General features: G+C 42.7%; 1 protein-coding gene across 3 annotated transcripts in view; it reads left to right on the forward strand.

Moving 5' to 3' along the window:
- Positions 1 to 3311: 3311 nt before the first annotated feature.
- pcdh1b (protocadherin 1b) overlaps positions 3312 to 14652 on the forward strand; it is a 240338-nt gene continuing 228997 nt past the window's right edge. For 2 of the 3 annotated variants that reach the window (XM_038699689.1, XM_038699690.1), the window contains exon 1: positions 3313 to 4027. The gene's annotated coding sequence lies outside the window, so the exon portion shown is untranslated. Of the gene's footprint in view, positions 4028 to 14652 lie in introns of all 3 variants that reach the window. The other variant, XM_038699688.1, reaches the window with a different exon arrangement.

The raw sequence follows: 14652 nt of genomic DNA on the forward strand, positions 1-14652 counted from the left end.
TGCTAGCTTTAAATGCCCTTTTGAGGATTAACCTTATTTTTTAAAATTATTTTCAGTATAACAACTATACTTTTACTAATTACACTTCCCATGAGCCTTTGAAATACGCCTTCTGTCAAATAGGGGTTGGAATCACATGGTAACACATAACTTAGTGGACAGTAGGCTACCTAAATTAAGATTTGAGGTACTTGTACCTTCCATTTGTTGCTGCTTTATACTTCTTTTATATAGCCTACATAAATATTGTACTTTTTACTCCATGATCAACAAATGTAATCTGCATTGATATTGATTAAACCAGTGGTTCTCAAAGTGTGGTCAGGGGACCCCCGGAGGTCCTTGAGGGGAAAAGAGGAATCAATTATTTCATATAATTGTAAGTAACTCAGTGACAAAAGGTAGGCTACTGTGGTTATGGGCTTCATGCGATTTCTCTAATGAATAAATCATCTAAAAGCAAAAATCAGATTGGAATAAAGGACCCTGGGACAAAATCCTATTAAACAGGGGTCTGTTGTCTAATTTGTGTCCAATTATGGGTCCTTGATGTGAAAAAGTTTGAGAACCACTGGATTAAACTACATGAAGTTTTTTAAAATTCGCTCCGTGAGCAGTTTACAGAGTGTAATATAACATTATATTTTTACTTTTGATACTTTAAGTATAGTTTGCTGAAAGCGTCTTGCTTCACTAAGTATTATTACAATAATACATAAATTGACCATGATAACAACAGTTTATTGCAGTAGGCCTTTATCTTGGAATATATTGCAGTTCATTCCAGTATTTGTGTAACTCAAAGCCTTCCTCTAAAAAAAGATTAGATTAAGAGTTTCTTTGATAATCAATACTATGCTTTCTTACTGCACGAAGTAGGCCTATACTTGCAGAATTCTTAATTTGTCTTATTTCTGGAAATTTCTAGGAAAAACAAAGACTGAAATATTTGTGATGCACTGGCAGTTTTTCCCTGCAAACTTTTCACTTTATTTTAGGGTGACCAGACGTCTCCGTTTTCCGGGAATTACCTCGTTTTTAATTGTGTGTTAATCATAGACTGTATAAGGTGTTAACAGGCCTGAAATCAGATTTTACGAGGCCAGAAAAACTGGACAGCAGGGCATACAGGTGTCCTGCTGAAAAGTAATTGTCCACCAAAAAACTGATTGCCCGCGCGCAGCATGTTAAAGCTGTATCGCCCAGTCTCTGAACATCTAAAGCTGCTTTTATCTGGATCAAACAGACATAACGTGCCAATAAACATCACTTTATGTCCATGGTAACAGCAAAGGTATGTCTTTGTGATCCTTTTAACGGAATTAAGGACCCCGGGACAAACTCTTATTAAACAAGGCAATAATAATAATAATAATAATAATAAGGGCTGTTATTTCAGCCTGCTATATGAAAACAAGGCAGCATTACATGAGTTGCCAATACAACTCATGTAATGCAGTATTCCACTTACCAGAAAGTGATTGCAGCCTCTACTTAAGGTAGATTCTGCCTCAAAATGACTTTACTTCATTCAGAAGTTATATTTGAAAGATTATAACTGAACTAGTCCTTTTTACCTCGTAAAATACCTTTAAATTGACACAAAACAACACATAAAATACAGTATTCTACTTGCCTGTTAAGTGATTGCATGCAGCCTCTACTTATTGACTGAAAGGTTAGGCTATTTCTGGCCTGAGATGACTTGATTATATTCATGAGGGTTATATTTGACAGATTACAACTCACCTAGTAATTTTTACCTCTTAAAATACCTTTAAATGGCCAAAACAACACATAATATGCAGTATTCTACTTGTCTGTTAAGTGATTGCAGCCTCTACTTATTGACTGAAAGGTTAGGCTGTTTCTGCCCTGAGATGACTTGATTATATTAATTAGTGTTATATGTGACAGATTACAACTCACCTTGTACTTTTATTTCTTAAAATACCGTTAAATGGCCAAAACAACACATAAAGTACAGTATTCTATTTGCCAGAAAGTGATTGGAGCCTCTACTTATTGACTGAAAGGTAGTTTCTGCCTCAAAATGACCTGATTTCACTCAGAAGAGTTATATTTGACACATTATAAAACCAAAATTTTCCCCCCTTTTTTATTTCATGTATACATTAGATTTTATTTTAATGACATACTGACCACCAAACCAAAAATGTCCCCAGTTTTTATTTCAGAAATCTGCTTACCTCGCCTTATATAGGACTTAATGAAGACATAAAATACTAGGTCGAATAGAGTTTTGTGGTATAACCGCAATCTGTGTCACCCAAAAAGCAAAAAGTGAAATTTCTTTTAAATAAATGATTTTTAATTCTTTTTGAATGATGCATTTGGATTAGCTCACTAAGCCGGTGCACTGAAACTGAGGCAGCCATATGCAAAAACATTTAATCCATATGTGTTGTGTGTAATATCACAGTACAGTAAGCTGCTTTGGATAACAGCCTCCCTCCACCACATGCTGTCTTGTTTTCATATAGCAGTAGCTGTAATAACAGCCATTATTGTCGAATATATATCAGTGTGTTAACTATAGACTCCATTTCCCTGTATTCCTCCTGCTGCCTCTGCTCCACAGTGGCGGGAAAAGCCTGTGCTCCGAGCTCGAGCTCTGCTCAGCCCGTCACGTGCCGCTTCTCGCCTGTAGGTGGCGCTCAGAGCGCGAGAGACGGCGCCTTCCCGCCTCTCTGTGAGGCAGGACGGAGCTGGGAGACAGCAAAGGCGGAGAGACGCAGAAACATGGATGGAGAGAAGTGGAGAGAGAGAGATGACAGGAAAAATGGAAAGAGGTAAAAGCGTTGGAACATTTATTTACTGAGTGGAAATGGAGGGAGAGGAACTCGATAGTTTGACTGTTTGAACCAAGAGAGTATGGCGGCGAATAAAAATCCGCTCCGACTTTTATGTGCGTGTCTTTCACCCCTTTAACCGCAGTTCTCACACTCTTTAGACATTTAACGAGGGTGATGGAGAGTGTTGGACCTGCGAGGCTGAGCTGCCGCATACAGTTACTACTGTTTGAACGGTAGAAAAAGACAAAACACACAAGTACACCGGCTCCGGTAGTTAAAAAAAAGGCCAGTTAGGAGAAGTCGCCATATCTCTGTTGAAAAATGACAGAAAATGTTGGGAAATCCAAGTTAGCTGTTAGGGTGGATGCTCGCCCCGCCCCCCTCCCCCCCGTTAGAGTGTATAGAGAGTGTATAGGGGAGGGAGGGGGCGGAGGGGGGGAGACAGCTTGGTAGAGAGAGAGAGAGAGAGAGAGAGGAGAGGAGGGAAGCGCGAGCGCTGCCGTTTGGACTCACTCCACTTTCTCATCACACACAGTGCAGCCGCGCGACCTGCTCCGTGCTGGACCGGGAGGCGAACAGAGTTTGAGGCGGCAGAGCGGTGACCGCGCGTCGGGGTGGAAACTAACCGGAAGACCGCTGTTGGCAACTCCCGGACCTACCGGACCTAGTGTTTTTTGTTTTGGTGATTTTTTAAACCGTTTTACCCCCTTTTTTCTCCCCCTCCCCGTCCGGTGCTCCGTCCGCTTACACCATCTCTCCACCCCTCTACCCTTCCCCAAGCGTGCCATCAGCGGAGGATGCTGTTGCAGCTGTCGGTACAAACCGCCCGGTGGTAGCGCTCGCCCCTTCGGAGTAGCAGCAGCAGCGAGTGACCCCTGTCCGGACGGGTCTTCCCCCGGCTGGGCTCCAGCTCCAGCCGTTTCCCCGGAGAGAGGAAGGACCTCCGGGTTGACGCGCAGCGCTGGTCACGACAGTAAAACTGGACATTAATTGTGAGAGGATTTGGAGGAATAATTGCCCCTGCCTGTCCGACTGGATTGTTAGATTTGTTTTAAGGTACTCCCCCCCCCCCCCCCGGCGTGGATTGGTAATTTCGGTTTTTTCCCCCGGAGGTTTGGAGCGGCTCCGCTTGGGTACCGAGGAGGAGCAGAGCCTGTAGCCGGGCTGGAGCGCTCAGAGCTGGGGAACCGCGCAGCTCTCACCCGGTCCAGGTAAGAACTTCTCTCTACAGAACCAATCCACACATAATTTTATTCCTACATCTTTACATAACAACATTCCTGTGAAATATTTTATATATTTTCATCCAAATCCTCCTGTCAGTGTGCTGCTGGTCTGCAGGAGACGCTTTACGCACGATCATAGAAGGACTATATTCACTTTATTTTCAATTTATTTCGCCTGGTTGAGCGCCGTAATAAATAAAAAAAAAACATACTCGATGGAGGATAAATCTCTGAAGGCGCACATCCTTTTATGTAAAGATCGGGCATCTGTTTTTAAAACACTTGTTGGTAAAAAATGAACCCATTTAAAACGAATGGGCTCATATTCAGCATCTAATCTCTTCTAATGGGTGTTTTACCTATATTACACTACAGTGGCATTGATCCGTATCGATCCCGTCCTTCCTCAACATTACCTCCATGTTTGTCAGTAATAAAATACAGCTTCCTGTGGGTCACTCCGGGTATCCTAACCTATCTGAAATTGAAAAATCACTAATCGTGTTCAATGCATTTGAGGAAGAAAGTGCAGTGGGCTGTGTGCACAGCTCCCTGTGGTGCATATAGGAGCATCATCACAGTGGGGTTTCATCATGGCTCCATCCAAGAGTTCTGCAGGGACTCTCGGTCTACAGAGAAGAATATAAAATGGCAGTAAAAAGCTCCTCATTATAATCAGAGGTTTGTCTTCCCACTGTAATATTAGAGTTAATCTGCCTTCAGGGACTCCTGGGGCTGCTTAAAGCAACAATACAACAGTCCATTCATCTAAGGCTGCTCATAAACCAGTCACACAGGCGAGGGAGCGTACATCTCTCTCCATATCTATTTCTCTGTAAGCCCTCACACAGCACCTGAGGCCTCCTGGACACCTGTAGCATCGAATTTAACACTCCTCGCCTTTACGTTCACCCCCCACCCCTTTGCAATGAATGGTATTTGCTGAATGCCCCCTTAACATGAGCTTAATTACAAAATAAAGGCGGTGGAGTATCAGTGTAAGATGTAAAGGAGGTGGTGGTGGTGCTGGGGGGTGGCGATACATTTCCACCACCACCACGAGCAAGTGCGAATCACCGCTGGGGAATCCAGTCCGTCCGGTCCCTCCACTCTCCAGCTTTCCACTCCTCCTCCTCGCCTCTGCAACTGCGATGAGAAGGGAGTGAGAGAGGATTGGCGTTCGACCTGCTCTACATGAGAGCGAGAGAGAGAGGTAGGGAGGGGAGGGAGAGAAGGGGAGTATTTACATGCAAACTGCATCTGCCTTTCCCTGACAGAGAGTGGGCTGTAGTAGTAAACGCTTCCATCGTCGCAGTGGTCGTTTTCAGACGTCCTCCTTCAGGAGCGCCAGTGTAGACGTTCCTGGTGCTCTGTGGGAAAAGCGTGTCTGTTCCTGCACTCGACCCTTGACCCCGTTCTCTAATTCCCGTCACCTCGCTGTCATCCATTCATGTGAAACACACTCGTGACATAAAGACGCTTAAACGGCTGTGATGTGTCATGAGACTCAGTCAGAAACCTGAGACCTTGTTGCAATCTCATTCAGCCTGGAGGCAGATGTTGCGCAGCACAGCCCAGCGGGGCCAGTGTATTTTCCTGGAGCAGCAGGACTATCCAGCTTCTGCGTTGGTGTTGTTTTTAGTAAAAAATGCAAATCTGCAGCATGCATTTTGGTTTTCTATTCTCTAAAACTGGTTAAAAGAAGGTGTTGCTTAGCTTTAAATTGCAGGTTAACATATTTACTTTACTTTTTATTGTCAGAAAACATCTTTTAGAAACAAAAAAAAAAAAGCAAACTAAAATCCCAGAGGTTGAGATTGATTGATGAGATTTTTTTTTTTTTTTTTGCTTAAACAGGAGGGTTTCCCTTCTGCTCAGATTCCTGCCACTGTAAGTGTATACATATTCAAGTTCATACTGCAGTAGAAGCGGATGAGGTGGAGATACTCTCCCTGAGGTTTGTGGCCGGTTTGGACGGCGGGCCCTCGCTGTCACCCGAGCTTCTGCCGCCGCCGCGTCGAGAGACGAGGTCTGAGGTTTGATACCGAGCTTTGGGATTCCTCTCTGTCTCCTCTAATTTGGAGGAGCATCCGTCCAATTCAGACCAGATAAAACAACAACAAACGTCACGGTCATCCACGGCTCTGCGGGAGGCTGAGGGTGTGGGAGGTGGAGGATTAGTCAGCGGGGAGAGGAAGAGGGTGAAATGAAAAGACGAGGAAATGGAGGAGGAGGAGGAGGGAGGACGAACAGAGTCCGTTCTGCACATTTCTGCGTAAAAATTGGAGATCTGAGCGAGCCGTGTTGTTAATGCCCGTCATTAAAATGGGAGCAGGGAGAGTGGAAATGGGTTTGGCGTGTGAAATGAAGCACACACACATTCACATCCACCACGCTCCGCAGAAAAAGAGGCGTCCACGCTTCCGATTAAAGAGTTTTCACGGCAGGTTTCTCTTCTTTTCTGTAGTTCAGGTGTGACAACGAGCGGGCGGACAAAGAATAAGGAAGCCGAAAGCTCACATGCACACAAAGAGACAACAATTGTTTTGTTTCCGAAAAGCTGGTCAGTCGACTACCATTCACATCTTTGGCATGTAAACAATAGCCAAAAGCAAGGCATTTAATAATCCATGTCATGTTTAGAGTTTCTGCAATGGACGATGGCTGTTTATAGGTTAAGATAAGATGGGTAAATTCAAATTGGCACAGCAGCACCGGGGAAGGTAGTGCAAAGTATAAAGAAGTTAGAATCATCAATCAACAAAATACTGTAAAAGTAGAGTCAGTGATCATCAGTTACCATCCACATCAGAAACTGCATACCAGTACACTAAAACACCTATAGGGTAAAACCAAATAAGGACATCACTATTAGACCAGTGTCTCAAAACCTTTTGGCTCGAGACCCTTGAATTGTCAGCTTGCATCTTTAATCCAAAATGTGCTTTTTCCCCTTTTACTGCAAGAAAATTGAGACACAATTCAAAGTGTGAACGGCAAGACAGAAATTACATCTGATGCCATTCACCTGAAATAACTGTCATCATTTTGGTAGTTTTGATTAAAAACAAAGACACGGTTCAGGGAAGGTCACCAAAACCATTAGAAACCACCCCGAGGGAGTCATCCGCAGCTTCATGTAGCTTAAATCCTTCTGTCGCTTGGAGCCGTCACTGTCACACACATGGACCAATGTTGTGTCGTTTCCTGACATAAACGGGACTAAAAGCACCTTTTATTGCGCCCGACATTATATTGCTGTATTGATTTTCTTTGCCAGTGAATAGAAACGAGGGTTACAGGCAGTTAGGGGGGGTTTGAAACTGGCTGCACGCTCTGAGTCATTTCACACTGTCATGCAAAACACGTCTGTTATACGTTAAGATGATGCATGAGGAGCTGAAACATGAATAACGCCCCGCAGCATCCACATGTACCGGCTTTTAGCTTTACCTGGCACAGGGCTGCAACCCGCAGCTGTTTAGAAATGTCTTTTGACATCTTGTTTTGTGTGACCAGTAGTCCAAAACCTAAAGGTAATAAATGTACAATGATGTGAGAAGCTAGAAATTGGAGCATTTTTGTCGCGTAAAGTGCTTTTGATTTGTTTTTTGTGGATTAATTGGCTAATTTTAACCCTGATCTGTTGAAATGGTTCACTCACAACAATATAAAAGATGGAACTGAAGCTGTACTGACATGACTGTGTATATCTGCCAGTGAAACAGCAACAGCGACAATTTTACCGTCTGATTTTAGCTTTTTGCAGATAATTTGGTGTGCGTGTGTGTTGGCTGTCGATTCTACGTTGCTACCCACGCTAGGCGGCACCAGAAATACTACTAATACTAACTAATTATTAACATTTTATTAATGTAAAAACGCCGGTTAACTGTTGCGTCTAAGATGCATGTAAGTAAACTTGATTTGTTTAGCGCTTTTCACAGACAAGAGAGTCCACATGAAGAAGTGAGCTAAAAACAGAGTACGTAATAAAGAAATACATTATAAATACGCAATATGTAGTAATGTACACAACAAATACACGTTATGTGGTAAAAAGAATCTTAGTAATGCAGCTACCTGGCAGGCAGACAAGTGGGACGTCTTATAAAACCATGACTGACAGTACTTTGATCTAGAAAATGAAAATAAGGTTGTTATTATAACCCCTCAACCGGAGCTATGCATAACCACATTCAGCACAGGTATGTGGACAGTAACCTGGAAAGAGAGCAGGCTGCTGTTGAACTAGTCTAAATTTAAATATCCGTGTAATCGACAGGGAAATTAGCCGCTAGGAACTTCCCTAATATAGCCATCGAATTGCAAAGACACCAAGTGTAAATGCAAATTCAAATCGATTGAAATCTGATGGCTCAAAGTGTAAGTGTAAAGTAACTTAAATGAATCAATTTAATGTTCACAATGCAGGCTTCAGTATCACTATGTGAGTTGTTTACGGTTTCAGCCATATATTTAAACCATATTTATTTGGTCACTATTGGTCACTTTTATTGTTAATAGATTTACTAAACTTAAAAAGAATCCAGTTGGTTTGGGCTCTAATCTGTGTCGTCTTAATTTAAATCTCTAGATCGAATTTAAAATTTACTTCAACATCAGAGTTTGATCGTGTGTCTCGCTCGCCATCGTAGTTGATATTAGCCGTGGTCTTTGTGCGTTATTAGACACGGCCGGGTGTTGATAATGGCAGTAGATTGTTTTCATTTTGTCCTCATGCTCCTGCCGTAGTCTGACATGTGGAATAAATATGTTGCTGTGGATTTAAAACAGCGATCTGATGGTGCCTGATCTTTACTTCATACCAGCCTGCTGTTTATCTGCCATCCACTCCCATAATCCCCTTCTGCTGCTGCCAGAGGATCAGTGTGTGTGTGTGGATCAGAGGTTAGACAGCACATCCTGTCAGTAGAAGGTCACACGTTTGATCCCTGAACCAGTCACTCCTGCGTCAGTGCCTCTGAGCAGGACATGCAGGCTGAACACAGAGCAACAGGAAGAGCGCACCGAAACCAGTTAAACCATTAAAACCAGTGAGTCAGCACATAACAATCCAAAGGTTCCAGTCTGACGCCTTAGTCACTCCGTGTGTTTGTCCCACGGCAGAGTGACGTTCTTTTCATTTTTTTTTATCAACACCTGATAGCTTTCTCTGCTGCACACAGACTATTTACACAAGGTGTGGACGCATTGATTAACCAGAACACCTGCTTCCTGCGTGCAGAGCGAGGAGGCGTGGTTACAGGTGGGTTTATTATGACTGATGTATGTTGAGTGAGCAGTTTCTGTGAATTTTACTGCGTCTACTTTGTGAAATAATGTTAGATTTGGGGCCACTTTAATGCCATTTGCCCCCTTTTCCGCCTTTTATGGATTATCCTTGTCTAAAACTTGCAGACGAATCATTGAATGTCCGATCAGATTTGTAATCGTCCTGACTTCAATCAAAAGTTTACGGGTTTAAATGTCTGTTTTGTTCAGACAGCATGTGGAAATAGGGCTTCGTAGAAAGATCTTATTAAAAAGCATAGCTCTTGTATCGTATTAGCTTCAGTCATTGAGAGAAACAGTTATGGGTTCTTCTGGGTTTGTGGTCTTTGTAATTACGTATTACAGTCTTATACTTGGGGTGGTGATGGTGCAGTGGATAAGACACATACTTTTAGTGTGAGAGACCGGGGTTCAATTCCCCACTGTGACACATCCACCAATGTGTCCCTGAGCAAGACACTTAACCCCTTGCTCAGAGGTGTGCGACCTCTGACGTATACAGCAATTGTGCGTCGTTATTGTCCTTTAGTACTGCGTCTCAGCCACGGTTTTCACCCCTTTCTTTTGACTGTGGTCACTCAGACACGTTTGCCTCTGAACGTGGCTGAACAACACGTCTAAAGCAGGCTGTAAATCCATGCAGCGCACACACAGGTGGCGTCAGGAGGCAGAAAGGCTCTTGCAACAGTTGGCTGCTGCATCTGAATAGGGAGGATGTGTGTGTGTGTGTGTGTGTGTGTGTGTGTGTGCGTGTTAATCTGGATCAAACAATGGTAGTGAATGGAGTCATTAGAGTAATCCCCTTTGTGCTGCAGGGCGGGGGGGACCACACACACACACACCAACACACACCAACACACACTGGACCGTCCAGAGAGCTCACCTCGACCATGAACATCCTGTCCTTCTGAGATCTGAAAACATCAAAGCATCTTTTGATTTTCTGTGTGAGTGAGTGTGTGTGTCATATTTAATTCAAGCCGCTTCTGGAACTCACTGGACATTCAGGTTGCTGTAAAAAGACACACACAAGTACACACCTGTGAGGCAGGCATGCTAAAACTTTCAGGATTGGTTTCCAGTTTGGCTACCATCCACCGGCTTACTGTTGCCAGAGTTGACATCATAGTTGTCATATTTTAATAGTTTGTAATTTGCCTGATAGTGTTCCTGTGTAATTATAGAGAACATTACTGCAATTAAAAACGATGCCAGGGTTTGTTCAACCTTTTCATGCGACGCAGACGACTTGTTTCTTTCACATAAACACACACTAAAACAGATTATTACTAAGAAAAAGTGGTTCGCAAATTAGTTCAAATAAACAGCAGCAGACTGGTGTGATATAATACAAATTAGAGCTGGGAATTATTTAAATAATCTCTATACTAATGAGGATTTGATACCTGAGTTTACCAAACTTTTTCCCCACAGTACCTTAAAGTAAAAGAATAAAAGTTCTGAAATGTTAAATGTTGAGGAAACCCAATCAGCCATACAAGAAGAGCTTTGTCTTGAGAAAAGGGGCTTAAATTGGCCAAATTTTGATGGGACCTGGCACTATCTGAACAAGGAATAAGATAACGAGATGATGCCAATTAAGGTACTTTGGACACATTTTTCTCTGTAATTTAAAGTGGTCTTTAGTTAGAATAGTCAGTATATTAAGTAAGCCTAGGTAGTTATACACTCTATGTGACACCTGGGCTTCCGTTAGTACACTAACATGCAGTACACTGTATTACTACCCTTTTTGAGGACGCCATCCGGATACTCGTGTCAGTGAGAACGCACGTATGCGATATGGATGGGCGCAACTCTGAGCTTCAGTATAGAAACCAAACCACTTCGTCGATACCTTATGTTGAGAAAAACAATAGTAAACACACACACCCACAGTGGGGGGTAACAGGCCCATTGAGTTGCTTTGTAATGTAGAGAGGGGCGTTGTTGTCTGGACACGCCCTCTCTCTCTCTCTCCTGCTGTGTCGCCTACTGTGAGTCTTTGTCTCTCGACCAAACAGGACGACTCTGAGCAAGAGTCAAACCATCAAACAGTTACTGCCTGGCTCCTTACACATGGAAATGTTACTGTCCTTATAGCCCTCCAGTGTCTTTGTATTGACACACACACACTGGTTCCAGCTGCTTGTTGGCCCGGCCTCTTTATACACTAACACACACACATTTGGCTGGTTGGTGAGAAAGTTTCAGACTGTGGGAAAAAGGACGAACTGGACGATCTCTGATTCACCCGGGTCCGTCCCCGAGGGGACAACACACACAATAACACACACTTGCACACAGCGTACACTACATGTGAACAAACATGTCAACATGGGGCACTTTGATTTTTTTCTTTACTCCCCTGACATTTGACCCTGTCCTAAAACTTCTCATGACCCAGGAGCTCTGACTCCATATGTTAAGAGTTTACATTACAGGCTTCAGTCACTGTGTTGTTGTACAAATTGGAAATTTGCACAATTTTATTGTCTGTTTTCATGACCTCCTAATGGATTTGACAGCAAATATGATATATTTAATTAGATTTATATATATATTTATAGATACATTTTGTCTCTAAACAAAGTACAAATGTCTGGTCAGATTAGGAGTCTTTTATCTGATTTAATCTTAAACGTTTTCCGTTTTTAGACTGTATGTTATTTAGACAAAACTTGTGTTGAGCTGCTTGAAAACGTTGGCCTCCACTGCTAAATGAAAATGTGTTTTTTGTAGGTATGAACAAAAGTTTTAGGTCCGTACCGAAGCTCAGGTGTCATATAGAGGTAAAGCTAGATTCCAGTTTAGTGACTGCATCTGATTCTGTTTTAAGATACACAGGTCGCCTCCATGTCTCTTCATCATGCATGGCAACATCATCTTGAAAGCCTGCTTTCTTCCCTCATGTGGTGCATTTCCTGGTTTATGTTGACCTGCAGGCAAAACATGAGATCACAAACTCTTGCTCTGATGACAAAGCAGCGGTGTCAAGCTTCATGTTAATATACGAGGAATTACAAAACATCAGACAGATATCACTTGCTGTGAGAGTTTACATCCATAAAGTACAGATAAATTGTTTCCTGTTTAGTATCACATAATATATTAAATAAAAATATATTACATGTATGCCTGGAAGAAAATCTACTAAATTAGCCTCAGCACATCACGGGTTATAAAACTGGTGTGAAATCGGCAAAAAATCTTAAAGATAAACATTATTTGTGTAGAACTTGCACATTTCTCAACATCAAATCCTGATACAAGTGTCTTTATAACAAGTCTGACCGGTCGGTTCAGTTCAGTGCAGACAGACTGTCGTGGTTAGCGGTACATTAGCAGACTGGGACGTCGGCCAGTCGGCAGTGTTGTTGCAGCTCCGTTTCCAACGCGACGTGTGAAATGCCGGGGGGGGGCCCGGGGGGGGTCAGAGGTCAAGGATCGGTGGTTTGGGATATTTGGCATCTCTGGAGAAAAATGTGTGAAAAGAAACACACACAAATAGTTTACACTGTAACACAAAAACACACACACAGAGGCATTCACATGCACATTCACACTTGCAAACACGACCCCCCCCCCCCCAACGTGCGCACACGTTGTATAGGGGTAATTAGGTGTGTGTGTGTCACAGCAGGGAGCAGCAAAGTTTAACATTTGGTGCTTTCAGCCTCTCGATGTTGTGCTTTTCTCTGCAATGTATGATTAAAAACAGATTTCTTTAAGCTTTTGACTGGTGGTCGGACTGTTTCAGTGACATTTCATAGACAGATTAACTGATTAAATGTTAAAACAGTCAACATAATTATTTATAATTAAAATGGCCTCTGCTGCGTGTGCTGTTAATGTCATTCTTAAGAACGTTGTGATAGAGAATGAGGTTCATCCTCCAACAGAAATCAAAAAAGAAAGCTGGCAACACAAATCGTAAGATTTATCTAGCTCACTTATTCTTTGATTACGCTTCCTGAAGCAACGCATACTGTTTTCTTTAGGCTGCTCGTGTGCAGACAACATTTAACATTTGAGGATGTTTTGGACAGAGATCTCACTCGGTGACGTCTAGTGTCGACTTAGTCACCATGATACACTTTTATTTTCTGTGAGTAGACGAGCGGAGGAGCCAAATAACTTTATTATCCTTTGTGAACGACAGCTGCTGGATCAGATTCAGTTCATGTCACTGAATGAATGTGTGCAAGGCTTCCCTCTCACGCTGTAGGAGATTTAACAGGCCCAGAAAATACAAGCTTCACTCCTACTCACATACATGCATCCAGAGACACACACCACACATCCACAGTTCAGTACCACACATTTAACTCATCGACGTTGCAGAGCTTCCTGCTCAGCGTGCTGTTCCACGTTAAGTGTATGTTTGTTCCTCTGCAAATCAAGGTCGTGAGGGGGGGGAAAGCTCTTCACATTAACCTCCGCGACCCGCAGCCGAGAATCTCCTACCGCACGAAATACAGAGTGTGAGTCTGAGATGAATAAGTGCCAAGACAAAAATAAAAAATAAAAAACTGTGTGGAGACTGACAGAAGAAAGAGAGGTTGAAGGACCAAGGAGAGAAAGGAAATAAAAGAGAGTATATGTAAAGAGAGCTCACCAGACGTCGGGTGAAAAGTCAGTTTGTGAGTAAAACATCCAGCCTTGATCCAAGTCTCATCATCGAAATCTGTATTCATGGCTTCTTATAGTTGGTTAAATATCCTGTTTTATGTGCACATGGATAACAAAGAAGGGTTCTTATATTTCATTCAGCCTGACATTTAGAAGCTCTCAAGAAGTCTTAAATCCCATGAGCCAGAAGACAGTGAGGAAGTCTGCGAGCCTGTTTTCTGTTATATATATATATGTTATATATATATTCAAGACATTAATGTTTTAAAACACAAGCGGTAATCATATTTGAAATCTGGCATCTTAAATAAACTTTAAAACATTTTATTAATTAATTTGGTGTGTTGTTCCCTCTGCTGGGAAACTTCAGGGGTGAGAAACTGTCGTCAGAGCTGCATGTTGGATGGTTGAGTAGCTTTGGAAACCCCAACCTATCACACACACACACACACACACACACACATAAACACTTCCTAAAACAAACAATCCGACACTCACACCCCCTTCACGCCGTTTAGTCATCAGCCATTGCGAAGGTGAGAGAGGAGCCAGGGTTTGAACATCTCACTCCAGCTCTCTTTTCAGGTGCTACTCTGTCAGTGTCTTCCAGGAGAGTGTCTCTAAAAATGTACAATATCACGGCTGCCCCCCTCTCTCTGACGGCCGGCTTTTCGCCCCGTCTT

The sequence above is a fragment of the Micropterus salmoides genome, unplaced genomic scaffold (assembly GCF_014851395.1).
Source record: "Micropterus salmoides isolate LMB-PRFRI ecotype aquatic unplaced genomic scaffold, ASM1485139v1 Ms_hic_scaffold_5, whole genome shotgun sequence".
Taxonomy (NCBI): Eukaryota; Metazoa; Chordata; class Actinopteri; order Centrarchiformes; family Centrarchidae; genus Micropterus; species Micropterus salmoides.